Raw genomic sequence first — 18358 nt, forward strand, 5'->3', positions numbered from 1 at the left:
TAGTGTTGGTCTCTGGTTTACACACAAAAACAACATGCGCGCACGCACACACACACAACACACACAACATACACGCGCGCGCACACACACACACGCACACACGAACAACAAAATACAAGAGTTAAGTTCAGTACTTTATGATTAATAAGGTAGGCAAGTATTAGAAAAGTCACATCTCAAAAGCTACCCCTTCCGTTGTCACTGTCACTAAAAACTAAAGACAGCCAATCAACATTCCAGGTGGCAACCTGAAGCCACCTCTTGAAGTAGTCCCAGGAAAAAGAAGACACATTTCTATTTGGAATTAAGTGAGATTTCAAAAGGCCCATGCTTCACAGAAATCGAATGAAAACAACCCTTCCTGTCCCCTATGCAGACACCCAGACTCCAGCAGCGGTCGGCAAACAGTAATTCAAAAACATTTCCACTTGAGGAGGTACTAATATTCCATCTGCAAGTAGTTTTCCACTTAGTAATAATTCCCTGGCCCTTCCGGTGGCTCCAACTTCTGCCCATGAAAATTCTAAAACAATGTTAATTAAGTTACTCTGTTCAAAGTTCACGGAAACAAGAGAGGCTGAAGCAATGTGCTGATACTCAGAGTGCGCCACATTCAGATTTCAGAGACTATAATGTAATTCTAGTGCCTTGCTCATTTAGGACTAGCTACGATCTTTAATTAAAAATATAAAAATGTCCTGGAGAGATGGATCAGCGGTTAAGAGCACTGACTGTTCTTCCAGAGGTCCTGAGTTCAAGTCCCAGCAACTACATGGTAGCTCACAACCATCTGTAATGAGATCTGATGCCCTCTTTTGGTGTGTCTGAAGACAGCTACGGTGTACTTATATATAATAAATAAATCTTTTTAAAAGTTTGTAGGTAGGTAGATAGATAGATAGATAGATAGATAGATAGATAGATAGATAGATTTTTATCCCCAGGAAGCCTAAAACCCCAGAACTTCAGTGTTCTCTCCTGTGACCACGTGACTAGGATACAGAGAATTTCTGACTTTCAGTTGCTATTGTGCTTGCACATTTTGAAAATTCATAAAAGTCAGATTTTCAGATTATGGATAGAAAGCCAATGACCAACAGTGATCAAACAGCACCTCTACCTTAAGCCCACTCAGAATTCGCACAAAATATTTGACTTTATATATACTTTGTTAAAAAGAAACTCCACTCGTGTTAAAATGTGGGACTAGAAGTCAAATTGAGTGAGGTAACCAGACCCAGGCACACTGAGTTGCACTTCTTTTTAAACTAAGGTTCCTCACTCCCAGTCTTCAAATGTGAGTCCATACCCTTCAGTAACTGTAGAAACCAAGAATGTACAGTGGAACCATTGCTAGGGTGGGCAGTGGGAGTGCACTAGGAGAGGGAGTACAGGGTACAAGGGGTTTAGGGAGGTAAATGGAAAACAAGATCTCTAGTTAACAAGGGCAAGTGGGCATAAATACAAAAGGAGAAGAGAGAAAGACAAAGCAGCAGTAAGGATGTCTGTAGTCATAGGGAATCATTCAATATCTACCTAAAAGGAAAACCTGTAATACACAAGTAGACGTGTATAGTTTAAATGAAAATTCTCATCTGAGTTGAGATTGCTTTCTCGGGGTTGGGGATTTAGCTCAGTGGTAGAGCGCTTGGCTGGCAAGCGCAAGGCCCTGGGTTCGGTCCCCAGCTCTGAAAAAAAGAAAAAAGAAAAAGAGAGGAAAAAAAAAGAGAGAGATTGCTTTCTTTTAGAACCAAAGGCGATCAAAAACCCCAATATCAACCGTTAGAAGCCCTCTTTTGAGTTGTGGTGTCAGGGATTCCCAAAGATTACAGGCTATTGCTACTGCCCTTCTTGGCTATACCCTGGCTACACGCTCCCACCCAAGGTAGAAGGATAAGTTCCTATTTTTGAAGACACCATGAACTTCAGAAACAGGGCTCAGAAGCCACTGAGCTGGAACTGACTTAAATGCCTCTTCCCTGAAGAGTCAATGGGAACCAGAAGGCACCATGCAAACTTCCAAGCAAGGGAAGCAACAATCCTATCCTATTCGACTATGACACCTCTGAACCATGACAGTGAATAGCACAATAAACCTCTGGACCCAGTGGTGGCCCACACACCTTGGTGGTCACCAACGGCTTTCTAACTAGATTTAAGACCCATTCAACAAGAGGGAGATCCTGCCTGGTACTGGAAACATAGCCAACTACCTAGAGTTAGCGAAGTCATGGAGCTTGGAGAAGAACCTACAAACACCGGTTTCCTAAACCAATATAATCTGCAACTACATCTAAATATACATCCTTCAATTCACAGGTAAGGATGGAGTCCCCGTTCCTCAACCAAAAGTTTCATTGCAGCAAACAGAGACCATTACAGAGAAGCATAGCCAATTCTAAGCCGAGCTCTGGAGACTAGCTAGTCTCGGAAGCTACCTCTACAACACAACTCTTGCGACCAAGGCTTAGGAACGTTGATGAAGAGAGGCTGCAGGACCATAAGAGCCAGCAGAATCAGAGAGTGTCCTGAGAGACTGCAATATCAGAGGCTGTTCACTTAAAGTCTCACCAGCATCTGTACTGACGCATGAGCTGAACGAGGAAGGCAACAACAGACACATCAAATTGGAAAGGGGAAAGCGCAGGCAGCATCAACCCTGCACAAAGAACTGCGGACACTAAGGATGGTGAGAGTGAGACTAATCTTCCCCATGGGAAAGCACGTCAATTGTCTCTTCGATTCTAAATGGTCAGCCCTGAAAACGTACATACAAGTAACATGACACAGACTAAGCAGATCATATTTAGAAATATATATATGTATGTGTGTATATAGGTATGTGTATATATATGCATACATATGTGTGTAAAATATATCATATATAATATATAAATATGCATGGAACAACAACTAATGAGGAAAGAGGCCATGGAGGGATAAAGAGAAAGTTTAGAGGGAGGAAAGAAAATGAGGAAAATGATTTAATTATATTATAATCTCAAAAATCAAAGGAACAATTTTTAAAAGTCATTTTATAAATAAGGAAACTCAGCCGAGGCCCAGAAAAAGTAAGTTAATAAACAAGACACACAATTCCAGTAAGAAATGACCTCATGGTGCCAAATTCTCCTGACTGTAGTCCCCTGTTCTTTATAGACTAAAACACTGTCTGGAGAATTCCAGAACAAACAACTTATTTTCCCAGAAGTGTCAGGAATGCGCAACTTGAGCCAAATAGAGTAAAACAAAACAAGTTCTCATCAGAAGGGCAACTTGAAAGGCCTTGCTTACAGAATGAGAGAAATAGATCAAGAGGCCAAAGAAGATTACATTTGTCACAAAGAAGCATCTTTGTTTCCTGTGCAAGGCACTTTAAACACATGCGCACGCTCACACATACACACGCATATACACACATACACCACGTGCACACACAAACACACACATGCACACATGAAAACACATACACATGTACACACATGCACATATATTCACCACATATGCACACATACACATGCCACATACATGCATGCACACACACACATGATACAAACACATACACACATGCATGTACACATACATATATGCACCCACACACACACACACATGCTCACACATATGCATACATGTATATACACACACAGATTCACACATGCACACACACACACACACACACACACACACACACACACACACACAGGCTCACACACCATCTAGATTTGACATGGTAAAGCTGCTCTCTCCCAAGGGTTGTCATTAGCTTGAACTAGAATAACAAAAACTCATGCCAATAGTTGTATGATGTTGAACTTCAGCATTAAGCTAAAACCACTCAATCTTCTGTCTTTTGGAGATTTAGTTACAGCCAAATTGAGGAAGAGGGTGAATTCTTGAGGAATCATCTAGAGAATAGAGTACACTAGACATACTGCCCAGAGGAATGTGGTACAGCTAAGTAGTAGAGCCCTTTTCTAGCACATGGACAGCTCTGGGTTTCATGCCAAGCATTGCAAATTTACATTATAGAGTCACGTAATATCCATGCATACACTTACATTATCTGAAGAACGGTGTGATGTTTTATATTTATATAGGTACGGTTATGTGCGTGTGTGTGCACGAGCGCCTGAAGAAATGCCAAGTGTAAATTGTACAAGAGAGTGCCCACATTACTCTAACGTTCTCTTTCTTCAAGTTTCAATTAAAATACTGCTCTCCGCCCTTGAAAGATGACTGAATGGTACACTGAACGTCAGGGCCAGCCAATATATTACAGCCTGCATGAGGACAGTCTGAGTTCACAGAGGAGGTGTGTTTTACATATCAAAAACGGGACAGTAGATAATCAGGAAGTCATCAACATCTCTTTAATGTCGGGTGGTCTTCATGGTGGGGATCTTTTACTCTCCAGTCCTCGTGAGTAGAAAAGCCCTGAAGAAGAGGCAGAAGCTATTCTCCCGGAAGACGGTAATCAGGCGTCTAAGATTGTCAACCCGCCTGCTGACTTTATGCGCGAAACCATTCCATGACGATAACAAGGCTTCCAGAGTTCTTAGCCTAGCAGTGTGAACGGCAATGGGAACAGCAGTCTCCTTGCCTGCTACGTCTCTCTATCCACGGCCATCCTGAGTTCCTTGCCTCTAGAAACAACAGCTGAGGTCATCTTCTTCTCAATGAAAAGTAGCCACTTCCTTTAAACTTTCTCGTAATTCTGCACGCATTTTACAAGCATTGGCCCCTAGTTGCGCACAGCAATTACGCAACAAACATAACAGACGTGTACTAGACGTGTCTTGAGCAGCACCAAGAAGACAAATGTGTAGAACCACTAACCAGCCATATCCGGTGCCCCGTAAAGTTAGCAATGTAAAGTTAGCAGTATAACATAGAGCAACGAAAACGGTCACACTAATTCAGCTGTTAGTTAAAAATCCAACTAGCTCTCAGCTCTATCCCAGCTAGCTTGAGAAATGTACCATAGAAAAGATAGGTATGTAGACATGAAACAGTACACATAAGTACATCCGTAGTGAGAATTTTGGCTGTCTCTTCAAACCCTGTTACGTCACACAAACATATTTTTGTTTTAATTTCCTGGTGTGGGATGTGGGGCTGCTTCAGATTGTCCGCCCCAGCAGACTATTAGCCTCGTGCTTGTTCTGGGAGGGGCATGATCTTTGCCAGCTGCAGATAGTTTCATTCTAAAGACTCTTGGAGAGGGAATAAATGCCAGAGGGGTGGGGGGGGGGAGAGAGAGAGAGAGAGAGAGAGAGAGAGAGAGAGAGAGAGAGAGAGAGAGAGAGAGGTGGGGGAGAGCACTCTGAAGAAGAAAGTAGCAGTTGCTGCTTCTACCTGCTCTGCTGCTGGCTTATCCTGCTGCTGCTGCTCCATTTATTATCACTGGTTTGTTGGACTGCTGGATACCCCAGTGAGGAAGATTGGACTTGCCCCGAGGAACTATGTCCCTATTTGTCAGGAAATAGCATATAGAGGTCTATGTCCCCTTTCCCTCTAATCTTGTTTCTCTCCTACCTAGGATTGGGGGGTTAAAGGGGATTGCAGGTGAGAAGGGTGGTAGATATAAGAACCCAAATAAAGTAGCCCAGAATAATTGTGCCTACACGTCTCAGAATACGAGCTGTCTGGAGAGCCAGCAGAACGGCTTAGCTGGCAAGTACAAGCCTGTTGACCTGAATTCTAGGCCCAGAACCCTCATAAATGTGGAAGGATGGGACGAACTCCATATACACACCACACACTCAACACACACACACACACACACACACACACACACACACACCCCATATACACAGTAACACAGAGCTACAAGAGTCTTTTATTACTCATTCTTTCTTCCTCAGTAAGTGATACCACACGATAGGGAATCTTTCTGTAAAGGGAAACAAATAGACACCTATCCGATCACAGGTGCAACTTGAGTAGAGGAATCCAGTAGATATCCATATAAATTTCAAAGTCAATATTTTTAAAAAAATCATAGCACTTTGAGAGCTTTTAAGTTCTGGAAGTGCTGACTTAATAAAGCACGCACATGAAATGCTTGCTTTAGGGAATACATTCTCAAATTGAATGCACAGTAGAGGGGGAGGGGGGGCTGCAAGATGCATTATTACCAAGTGTACCTGAGAGAGCTTGCTCCAATAATACAAGTCTCCATGGCTGAACGAGAGGAACAGTTGTGTTAGCTTTTAATAGAAATAGCTAAAAAAATAGGACAGAAGCATATATGTGTGTGTATATATATTCCCTTGAGGACAATGGTAAAGAGCGAGCCAGCCAATGTTTCACGGCATTATCATTCCATTATGATAAATTCTCTGTTCAATGGGGCCTCGCCCAGAAATTGTCCTGTTCCTACCAAAGAAGAGGCTGTGATTAAAAGCTGGAAACTGTTGATTCTTGTATTTGCCTGCCATTTAGTGTGGGTTCTGGAGCGCTGGAGGCCTGCCAGGCTGCTACCAAATACTGCTCAGACAGCTCCAGGAACTGGCACAAGCTTGCAGAGAGCAGGGCCCACAGACGCTGCATCACACAAGCGAGTTATTGTTTAATGGGAGACATCCACAGCCCTCATGTTAGCTGTGGCGAGGTGCTTTACCACAGGCACCAGAGCAGGGACAGGTGGCATGTGAGGTCACACAGATTCACCGGGCCAGGCCTGGGCCTCTGTGTTTGCCATTACAGTATCACACAGGCTAGAATCAGGGAGCTCTAGATTAAAAAGATATACATTTTTCTTAAATCTAAAAAAGTTTTTCACATTTTTTTTTATAAAGGCAAGGGAAAAAAACCCATCTTTGGAAGTGATCTGACTGCAACATTTGATTCACCGATTCTTTCATTAGCTCTGAGAATTTTACACGCATGTTTGAGGAAAATCTCTTTTCTCCAAGCTATGACTGTTACAGCAAAAGGAAACAGATTGTATACAGGCGAAAAGATAGGTTTCCAAGAGAAAATAAAGTAATTATGTAAATAAAAGTATAAACATTCTGAGGCTGAAATTATGGAAAAGTCAAAGTCAGCTTGCATGTTAGGCATAAGGAATTCTGAAAAGCAGGGTCACTGGGTAGCCCTCACTAAGACTTCCTGGCTTTCAATACAGGAGGACGAGGCTCTTAGATGGGGAAACTTGACCACCATGAACATCATGCACCTACCAACAATCACTGGGACCGCCCAGAAATGACCTGATCATTTCAGTTGATGATGAATTAGGTTACTCCAACTATTTATTTATTAGTATCCTTGGCATTAAAAGACCAGCGGTGCATAATTTCAACTCTGCTTAGGGAATATGCTTCCGACATCCAGGGATATCTACAAAGATCACTGTGAGGGAAAATACTGAAAATATTTTTTCATATTTCTTCTGAATCACTCTTCTACAAGTGACACTGTTGGAAATTACACAGAAATCTAGTGTCTGATACCTCTCCCCTGCCTGGTAGACTTGAGATAAGAACCTGTACAGATCTGAAGAAGCAAAGGGTTAATTCAACTTTCTCAGGAGAAATGGGTGAGAACACAAACTCTGTCTCCTGAAACAGAAAAGAAATATAACCATTTTTTTAAAAGATGACAGTAAGGAAAAAAAATTGATATGACTGATTGAAAAGAGAATATGTGTGTATTAGTTTGGTTTCTGTTGCTGGGTTAAAACCGTGACCAAAAGCAATTTGGGGGGAACAGTTTATTTCTCTTTATGGGCCACCATTGAGGGGAGCCAAGGCAGGAAGCAGGAAGAATGAACTGAAGCAGAGGCCATGGAACGACGATGCCTAACAGCCTGCTCAATCTGCTTTTTAGACAACTGCAGACCGTTTGTCCAGTGGACCGGGCCTTCTCACATGAATCATTTATCAAGAACATGCCTTACAGACATGCACACGCACAGGCCAGTCTGACGAAGACAACTCCTCGACCAATCAAGGGTCCCTCTTCCCAGGTGATGTTAAATATTACCCGTTAGTGGGTCTCCCTAAAACACAGATCTCAGGGTTACAATAACCAACTCCCTAATCATTATCCTTCTGGAATTATACACCTCCTATATTCCTATCTCATTGAAAGACAACTGGAAGAGCTGTCCGGAAGATGCCAGGTTGTGGTTCCTGGAACCGGTGAATGTGGCCTTATCTGAGAGGAGAGGAGCAAGCTTTAGGATGTGACTAAGCCATTCACTCAGTGGCAGAGATGAACCTAGGTTCTTGGGTGGGGCAGAAAGGTTATCACATGTATCCTCCTAAGAGGAAAAAAAAAGGGACTGTGGACACTAGCAGGGAAATCAACAGATATGTCTCCTGCAGACGGTTTTGTAAATTCTGGTCTCAAAGAGTAGATCAACCCCAAGTTAAGCTTGGTGGGGGACACTGGACAATCCAAACAGACTCTGCAAGAGAGGCTGTGGGAGGAGAATGACTTTGCCCACAGCAGGGCTTCAGCCCAGCCATACTGATTTGAATTCTTGGGTTCCAGAGAGAGAGAGAGAGAGAGAGAGAGAGAGAGAGAGAGAGAGAGAGAGAGAGAGAGAGAGAGAGAGATATTGAGAGAGAAAGAAAAAAATCAATTCGTGCCTGGTATGCAACAAAATTGTGAAATTCTCTTAAACCTAGCATGAAAACCACCCATTTCTCTCCCTAGCCCTGAAGTCTCCATCACCCTGTCCCAGCACTGCCCTTCTTTATTGGATTTTCTGCCTTCCACCACACAAATGCAGTCACCAAGATGCTGCCAAGAGGGACCCATTCCCTACAGAAATGCAGCGTTTGTCCTAACCCTCATCACCCGCCACATCTCTGTCTTTACATCTCTGGGCACCTCTCAGTGGTTGTCAAACTGCGGTCACAACCCCTTCGTTACTAGCATATCAGATACTGGATATTTCCATTTCAACTCAGCAGCAAGATGACAGTTATAAATCAGGAACCAAATAGTTTTTGGTTCGGGGGTCACCACAACATGAGGCACTGTGTGTGTGAAAGGGTCACAGCATTGAGAAGGTAGAGAACCACTGATCTGGCTGCAGGTAATTCCGCTTCATTCTCTGTGTCCATGTTTTCCCACGGCACTCTCTTTTTCTGGAAACTTCTCTCCTACCTGCTGTTGTTCTAAACACTGCCCACTCCCTCCTATGTGGCCAGCACAAAATGAGAGCCCACAGCACAATTTCTACTCCTACTCTGTTCATCAAGCCTGGTACCAGGCTGTGCTCAGCTCTCAGATAAGCCATTTCCTTATCCCTCAACGTGATCCTGACAAGTGGCAATTATTAATAAGACTCATTCTCCAGATGAAATTACAAAATTCAGAGATGTTCAAGAAAGTTGCCAGAATCACAAAAATGTAAGATACATTTGAGGTATCATTTTAATAACTGATTTTTAATTTTGATTTTAATTTTAATATATACATATATGTGTGTATATATTATATTAACAGGTTGTATCAATGAAAAAATAAAATGAGCTATAAAGCCTTTATTGAACATAGCAGAAAATTCTAGGAAATATATAAAATAAAAATGAATGTTAGAAATAGAAAAATTAAATTACTTGGCAGAAAATTCAATTTTGCACATAGAAAGCAAGCAAGAGAATAACAAAATTAGCAAAATAATTCAATGAACTTATTAGGATTCAATGACTATGTAAAGGTTAATAATTTTTCTAGATTTCTATTGTTCATTGTTTCATAAAATTCAAGATCTGGAAATTGCATTTGCTTTCATATTGAGTTCCCGAGGACGGGGCAGCTTTTTGACTATAACTTACTGCCAATGAGACAATCACTCTTTAGCAAGCAGGACCCCAAACACTCATATGGAATGCCCCATGGTTTTAATCCACTTTCAGCTTTCAGTCCTTTTGAAACACTCCAAAGGGCACTCTCGGGCAGCGATGCTGACGTATATTCTAGTGGCATGATCTGACAGAGCATCAGTGCAGAGAACTCAAGGGCCGTCTGTATCTACGACTTAAGGCATCTCTCAACCTAGAACAATATTCTACACAGTATAACCCGTGAGACTTACTAGACATGTATGGCTAACATTCCTTCCCCAGGACCGATATCAATAATGTCTACCCCTCCTTCTGAGGTCTTAAGGATGAAGCAAGGTATGATTTCAAAGTTCACCTGGGGAGCCGATGAGTGTATTAGTTTTACTTACAGAGCAATGGGTGAGGGGTCAAAGACAGAAGTGTAGGTGACCTTAAAGCAGTCTTTAAATTCTGATAAGCCATTCCTCTAACTGTGGTGAAGCACTGACAACAGCCTAAGCTTCCCCATCTACTCTCTATCCCTCAGCGGGAAGTTGCAAATGTAAGATTTTTCTTTAAGGTCCTAAACTTTAACTTCTGCCCCTAGTATTGATTTTTCCTGGCTGATTTCCACTAGGACTGATAGATACTATTCAGGCATCATCTGTGGACTACAAACTGCTCCAAAACCAGAAAGAAGTAAACTTGCTAAAAGCCTATGTAAGCCAGTCCAGCCATTGTGATTGATTGCTGTCTCTCCAGCTGGTTCAAGGAACCAGATACTTCTGATGAGTGATCCCCATCAACTGAATTCCCTCCTGGCCTTTGACCAATATTCTAGCCTCCCTGGGCTCTGAAATGGCATCCTAATTTCAGCTGAGAAGCGGTTACAAAGGTAACACATCTCCTCTCATCCTCAACAAAAGACCGAACTCTTAGGTCTGAAGGAAACTAATTTCCCTCTACCAGAAGGTTATTGTGTGGCTTTTTAGAAATGGGAACAGGTACCTGCCACAGAGTGAAAGACCTGACCAAGGATACAACTCAAGGTGGGAAATTTAATGATTAATATTACATTTAAAGTTTAAATGTACTGTGCTGGACAAGCAAACTAACAAAGGAAAAACAATTCTAAAAATGCCTCTACCATCTAAGACCTTAACTTCGTACAGGCTGGTATACCCTAGCAGCCCACTCTGCCCTTCTTTCCTAGCATTGAAGACTATTCTTGGATTGACTAATCTTGTAAGTTTTTCTATTCTTATAAGATAGTAGATCAGAAGACTGTTTTCCTTTTTTCCTGATTTTGTAATCCAACTTGCTTACTCTGCTCAATGACTAGAACAAATATAAGACATGTATGTTGAGTGGAAACCCTGCCTCCATGTAGAGGTAAGCAGAATGCATATAATCTTATGGGTTTTGCCTTTACAAGGTCTGGGGTGATGTGGCTACGTGAGAACACTGTTAGGTGCAATCTAGGCCCCTACAATAGGTGCCAGCACCTAAATAAAAAGCCTCTTCTTGTTAAAGTTTAATTATCATCATGGTGAATCTCTGAGTAACCTCAGACCCATAATAACTGGAAGGTCTAGACCCAGCAAGGAGAAGTGGCCTCTTCAAGACTTCATAGAGGGAGAACCCTCTCTCCCCATACTTTCCTACCTACAACCCTTAGCCCCTCCTAGATCCCCTAAGATCATAAGCAATTGTGGCAGAATTGCATGCAACTGGTTGTAGGGAGAATGACTCAGGAGAGGGCCCCATAACCTTTCTTGTCCCCTCATACCAAGAGGAAAGGTCAACAGTTAACCTTAGTTGTGATGGTCTTCAGCAAGTGGGCCCAGCTGGACTACTGAAGGTGGAGGCCTTTGGCTCAGAGGGTAGTTCTATAGAACAACGAGTGTACAGTTCTGTAGCTCTGGAAGTACGGTTAGATGTCAAATAATGCATCTCATTAGCTATAGGATAGATGGGCCACAATTGTCCTATGAAGTTTTCACAGAGCTGAAAGTCTCTTACCCTCTACTCACACCACGTCATCCTAAGCATTGCAAAGGCACAGGTACTCGCTTGTTTGTGGTGATATAGTGATGCGGCCAGTCACGTAAAGGTATCTAATAGTTGATTATAAAGAACTATGCTACTGGCTTAGATGCTTACTAAATTTCTTGCCCTGGGTGTTAGAGCCCACTGTATTAAAAGCGGTGTACTGCAGTTAGGATGATGGCAGACTCATGCACGCTATCTGTGGCCTCTATGAAATGTATCGTTTTCCCTTGATCTTGAATTAATTTCAGGCTGTCTTGTTCATCACAACCCTGGGAACAATAGGCGACATGATATATATTCACCGTAGAGCCCGGGCTATTCTATCTAGGGTCATGTTCGGTAGATTCTGAATATAATGTTTTCACAGTGGTGAAATTCCCTGAGGATGCATTCTTCAGAACATCCCCATGTCTCTCTGTAAAGATCTACACGCGCCCTTTGGCCACCGCTCAATTCAGATGTAATTCATGGAGCATGGGATTTGCCTTCTAACGTTGCAGCTTAGTCTGCAGTGTAGCCACACAACTGCTTAACAACCATCACCACAGCCTAGTTCTTCGAACATCTTTTAACTTCTTTTCCACCAAAAAGTCACTGCCCATTAACAGTCACGGCCTTTTCCCATTCTCTCTCTCTCCAGCCCTTGGTAACTATGGATAAGTCTGCTTTCACATACATCCCTGTCCTAGGCATTGCGTGTAAATGGAGTCACACACCATGTGCCCATCACATTTTGAACTTTCCTGCATTTTGCAGCAACAGTCAGGGTTTCACTTTTCTGCCAAACAGTAGCCCATTGTACTGTCAGACGGACACTTCAGTCGCTCTGGGTGTCCTCCATGAGTGTTGGGGGCCATTTCTCCCTTGAACGCATGTTTGATGCAGACCCACGGCTGCCTTTCTAGTGAGAACATAATCAGTAACACTGCTGAGCACTGCAGATCTGCCAAACCATTTTCTTCAGTGGATGGCTGCCCTATTTTACGTTTCTGTCAGCGAGGTAGGAGGGCACCCATTCATCCAAACCCTGTGTTTTTATAACTAGATAATAGGGGAAATGCCAAACTACTAATATACACAAACCCCATACATCTTATTGATAAGAGGAAGGAAGTCATCCGTATTAATAAGGTCAACTCCTCCTCGGATGCTGATTAACTATAGATGGTATAGCTGTGACCACCCCGGAATGTGAACTTTTAACTACATATCACACATCTCCTCACCACACTCCAAGTAGAGACCTGACCCGGAAAGTTATAAAATAATTAAATATATATCTATATCTATATATCTCCTAAAGAAAACACAGGCTAAAAATTTTTGCTTTTGAAACAGCATCTCACTATGTAGCCCAGAGTAGCCTGGTCTGAACCTCTCTGTAGACTAAGCTAGCCTCAAAATTATAGCGATCTACCTTTTTCTAAGCTAAAGAATCTATCAAACCTCTCATAAAAGAAGAAATACAGTGGGGTTGGAGATTTAGCTCAGTAGTAGAGCGCTTGCCTAGGAAGCGCAAGGCCCTGGGTTCGGTCCCCAGCTCCAAAAAAAAGAACCAAAAAAAAAAAAAAAAAAGAAAGAAAAGAAAAAAAAGAAAAGAAAAGAAATACAGTAACTCCGTGAGTATATCACGTAAAGTTTATCGTCAGTAATCATCTCTGAGATCCACAGGAGACACATGACGGGCCACGGTCCTCCCGTAAAATGGATGAACCTTAGGTGCTCTTGAATAAATACCATATTAAATGCATATTTTGCTGTTACAGAAAACAAAGAATGGGCGATGGAAATACAGAGGTGCCTTCTGCATCCCAGACGCAGGCACTCAGTCCACTGCCTATGACCAAAGCTGCCAGCTGTGGTAGCTCACGCCTGCACTCCCAGCACTAGCAAGGCTGAGGGAAAAGCAGTACGTGCACAGGATGCCAAACTCAGCTACACGATGAAGCCTCCTTCAAAGAAACAAGAACCAGCCCTGCTGCCTGCTGCCTGCTGCCTGCTGCCTACTGTCCAGCTACCAGCTCAGATCTTAAGCTACAACTCCTTATGGACTGTGCTTTGCCTGTGGTGGGGAGAAGGTGACTAGAGTCCTTGAACATCCTACTTTATAACCCTGGCACCTAAGCCTATCTGCCACCCTTCCCACCCCCTTAATCTCCATCGTCCAGTTTCATGGATTCACTCTGGCTCGGTAGCATGCCCACTTCTGAACGGCTGGAGAATGCCCTACATTGAGCTAAAGCACCCTAATCAAGGTTAGACCCATTCTTCCTTTCAATCTGCACTAACTGAACATTTGGTAAACGCCAGCCGGTGTCCGGGTACCATGTAAGAACAGTATAAAAGACTGGAGAAGCCCTTATTTCAAGGAGTTTATTTTACAGAGGAAGGGGGAAACGCAGTCTGTAAACAGATGAAAGGTACACGTTTCAGGTATCGCTCAGAAGAGAAGACAGGGCAATGGAGGACACGACTCAACAGTACAGTGACTGATGGGCTGGAGAGATGGCTCGTTGGTTAAGAGCCCTTGTTGTGCAAGGGAGCAGAATTCAGATCCAAGCGCCCACGTAAAAAGCTGGGTGTCGGAGCTGGAGAGATGGCTCAGTGGTTAAGAGCACTGACTGCTCTTCCTAGAGGTCCTGAATTCAATTCCCAGCAACCACATGGTGGCTCACAACCATCTGTAATGAGATCTGGCGCCCTCTTCTGGCCTGCAGGCATACATGCAGGCAGAACGCTGTGTACCTAGTAAGTAAATCTTAAAAAAAAAAAAAAAAAAAAAAAAAAAAGCTGGGTGCCCGCAAACACCAGTAACAGCAGCGCCCGCACCCACACACGTAAACAAAAGGATAAAACAGCAGAGTGGCTGCTTGCGATATGCCAATCTCTGGACCCCATCTTCAACACCACGGGAAGGGGGGTAGGGAGAAGGAAACAGGGAGAGCAAAGAGAAGAGGGACAAAGTGAAAATACTGGAATCGAGCATGTGGAATTGCTTTCAGATGTGGTTTAGAAAAGGGCTATCCAAGAAGGAGCCACCGACAGAGAATGGAAGAAGAGGAGGCAGGTGTGGAGAGGCCTGGCTGTACGGTGTTGTAGACCAGAAGAGGCCCCGAGCCAGGCGTAGGAAGTGAAGGTTACATGAAATACAGTGGTGAGGGAGATCGCGCTCACTCTCGTTTGTGGCCATGGTAACACAATTTCGTGGTGAAATCTTGTTAGGGTTATGGAAAAAAAATTAACATGCTAGAGAGGGAGGTTTGTGCATTTAGGAAGGAAAAATGATCTCGAGTGTGAGGGAACTAATCCTGTTCCAAAGAACAAGACGGAGATGTACCTGGGTACAGCATCCAGCGGTCAAAACGTGATGCCATCTCTAAAAGTGGAGGATCTTTTAGTCCCCGCCATCTCCACACTGCGAGCCACTGCTCTACCTCAGCTCAGTGGGGGCTTGGAGATGAGCTGTGTGTCCAGTCTTAGGGGCTTTCAAAGCCTTTTGTGGACATTGTGTCACATAGTTAGAAATTTAAAAGAAAAAAAATGCATTCCCTTTGCTGTTCCCACCTATATCTTGATGGGAAACACAGTCTAAAATGCCAAGCAGAGAAGCTTTTTTTTTTTTTTCAAATATGCACACATTGGCATCCTTCTCAATTATATAACTATATATTACATATTACGTGCATTACCTGCTACAACATAATCACAACTGTTGCTTATAATTAAGAACGCTTGGTGGAAGCTAAATCATCATCAAGCAACTGATTAAAGAGATGAGATTTCAATCAATTTAATGAATGATTTCAGTCAAAATTTAGCATCAAAGTTACAGCCGGGTCCTATCATGACGTCACCGATTTCCGAAGCCTCCGTGTGGGGACACTTCCTGGCTGGCTGTTCATCCTAAATCCTGTGTGTTTCACCCACCTTCTGTTAGAAAACAAAAGGGGCTGGGTGGGAAAACATAGGATGATGCTTGCTCCACACAGGGTGTTCTGGGGAGTAAATATAAGGTACCTACACCAGCCCCCAGCACACAGTAGGAGGGAAAAGTGGTGGGGGAAGGTGGCCATCATGACGTAGAACTTCATGCTCAGTACACTGCGCTTCAAGTTCCAGTGTGCCCCTGTTAAAGTTTAAAAGGCTACGGACACCCCTGGAAACATGAAAAGGAAAGCCCGTGGGTTCCCTGTGTGATGTCCTAATTGGCCCCAGCTGGAACACGAGGGATGCCTAGAGCAGCCACCCCCTAAAGAGTGGAGCTCATTTCTGAAACCCAAGCTCAAAGACAAGTCCCAAGCCACACCACCTGCAGTCCAGAGCTGTGTGATGTGAGCACAGACCTAAAATCTGTGAACATGGGGACCGAAAGATCCGACGACGCCCAGGACCGAAGAGGCTGCCAACTTGAACGTGACCCTCGAGGGGCACGTAGAACCACGGGATCTGGTAAGTGAAGAGTCATGCACCACAGGCAATGTCTGGAGTCACAGTAGAAGTGGCAGCAAAGCCCTGTGTCAGACTCCACGGCAACAGGGTATTCCTGCCACTCTCGGTGGCAGCATCCACAGAAACATGGCAACAGCATTGGTCGAGGCCTTGGCATGACAGACAGACACCCCCACGGGTTTCCTCAGATCACAACTGAGGACTCTCCAGGCGAAGACCCACAAGCCTGCCAAGAGGGGCTGAATTAACACAACCACAAGAGGGTGTGGTCTTTTCTAAGTCACTAGAACATGGATTTGAATGAAAACATTGTGTGTGTGTGTGTGTGTGTGTGTGTGTGTGTGTGTGTGTGTGGTCTCTGCTCCATTCTTTTAAGCACAATTCAGTTTGGGTTTTCTCTGCATTTTTACAGTGATAGATTATGTAAAACTTATCTGAGTCTCCACTATCTCCCTCTGGGAGCCATCCTTCTCCTACCTGGGTTGAATGGCAACACCAATGATGGGTGTGCTAAGTTGCAGGTGCTTTCAAAGCGCTTCATTGCTATGGCATCACTCCGTCCGAATGGCAAATGTATGAGGAAGACTTTCTACCCCTTTTACATACAGAAGCCGAGACCAGCGAGCTTACTGAATTCCCACCGTTAAATACATAAGCTGTAATCAAAGTCACGCCTGTTGGGTTGAACTCTTCTCTGATTCTTACACAATTCCCTTCCCCCGTCACAACACCGAGGTTTCCACACCATCCTCTTCCTCCGTCTCCTCCTGCCCACTTGAATGCCGTCACCACGTTGGAACTCAACAGCAGCTGAGTGGCCATGAGCCGCTCCGTATTTTGCACGATTTGCCAAATTAGTCTGTGTGGTCCACCCGCTCCTACCAGAGTCAATGTGTGATGCACGTCTGTTCCAAGAAGTAGTGCTGATGAGGGTGGCTGGTCCACAAATCACCACCCAGGAGAAAGTTGAAGGCAAACACTCCCGTAACTCCTGGCATCAGTCCGCAACCCCTGGCATCAGTCCGCAACCCCTGGCATCAGTCCTGCTGACTTTGCCTTCCAGGCACTTTAGATGCATGAGAAATATAGGAGTGTATTTCCCAACTTTTTGTTTCCTTCTCCACTGGTGGTTGAGAAATCGGTTGCGATTTCAACCACTTGCAAGTTCGATATCTCCACATTTCAAAAGAAAACCTGTACACGTGGGTCAACTTTTCTTACGTTTCCTCAGTTAGCATATATTCTTTACCAATAAAAACAAGCTTATGAAGAAGGCATAGCGAGATCGGCAGGCTTTCTTTTGCTTCAGCTTTTTGGATTTGGTTTTTGAGATTACAATAATAATTGCACCATTTCCCTATTCTCTTTCTTCCCTCAAAGCCCCCAATCCCCCACCCCCATAGACTCCTCATGGCTCTCTTTTTAAATTCATGGTTCCCTCCAGGTTTTCAACTATTTTCAGAAATCTGTTTAAATCAATGAATAATTCAAATTGCACTTCACAGCAATCTGAGCTTTGCAGAGTCCCCTAGCGAGTTTAAACAGAAGACAGACTCGGAGTTTGAATGTTAGCACATGTGACCAGGCGACCCAGGGACTAAAGATAACTTCCTAATGTGGCGGTCACCTCCACCATGGGTGATGCACCCCTGAATCACAAGGACTCGCCTTGTTAGGACAAGTAAATAAATTCGGGGCCAGCATCTACAAGCCCACTGTGCATTTAGGTCTACAAATCCTAAAACAGGAGTGGATAAGCTCCTGTCTCCTTCACCCTTTCTTTATGACTGTGTTTGTTTTTGTTTCAACTCAATGGAGACTGTTTGTCCCTTCTGTCTTCCACTTGGAGTTCCCAACATTGTAAGATACAACAACCTCGTGCAAGTAATCATTAAGCAGTTTCTCCTCAAGATGCTAGACGTAGTACGAGTCTTAAGCCTCAGTTGGTGTTTGACGAGATATAATTCCAGGCATATCTGATAGCCTTTCGAACGTTTCTTCAGTAAGCATTAAGTCATTGGGAGCCAGAGGAAGGACGGCGTGTGAGAGACTCGCTGTAAATGCCTGTTCCT

The 18358-nt window shown here is 43.6% G+C and overlaps 1 protein-coding gene across 4 annotated transcripts in view; it reads right to left on the reverse strand.

Moving 5' to 3' along the window:
• Cpne8 (copine 8) overlaps positions 1-18358 on the reverse strand; it is a 174024-nt gene that overhangs the window by 144574 nt on the left and 11092 nt on the right.

The sequence above is a fragment of the Rattus norvegicus genome, chromosome 7 (genome assembly GCF_021556685.1).
Source record: "Rattus norvegicus strain SHRSP/BbbUtx chromosome 7, alternate assembly SHRSP_T2T, whole genome shotgun sequence".
NCBI classification, from domain to species: domain Eukaryota; kingdom Metazoa; phylum Chordata; class Mammalia; order Rodentia; family Muridae; genus Rattus; species Rattus norvegicus.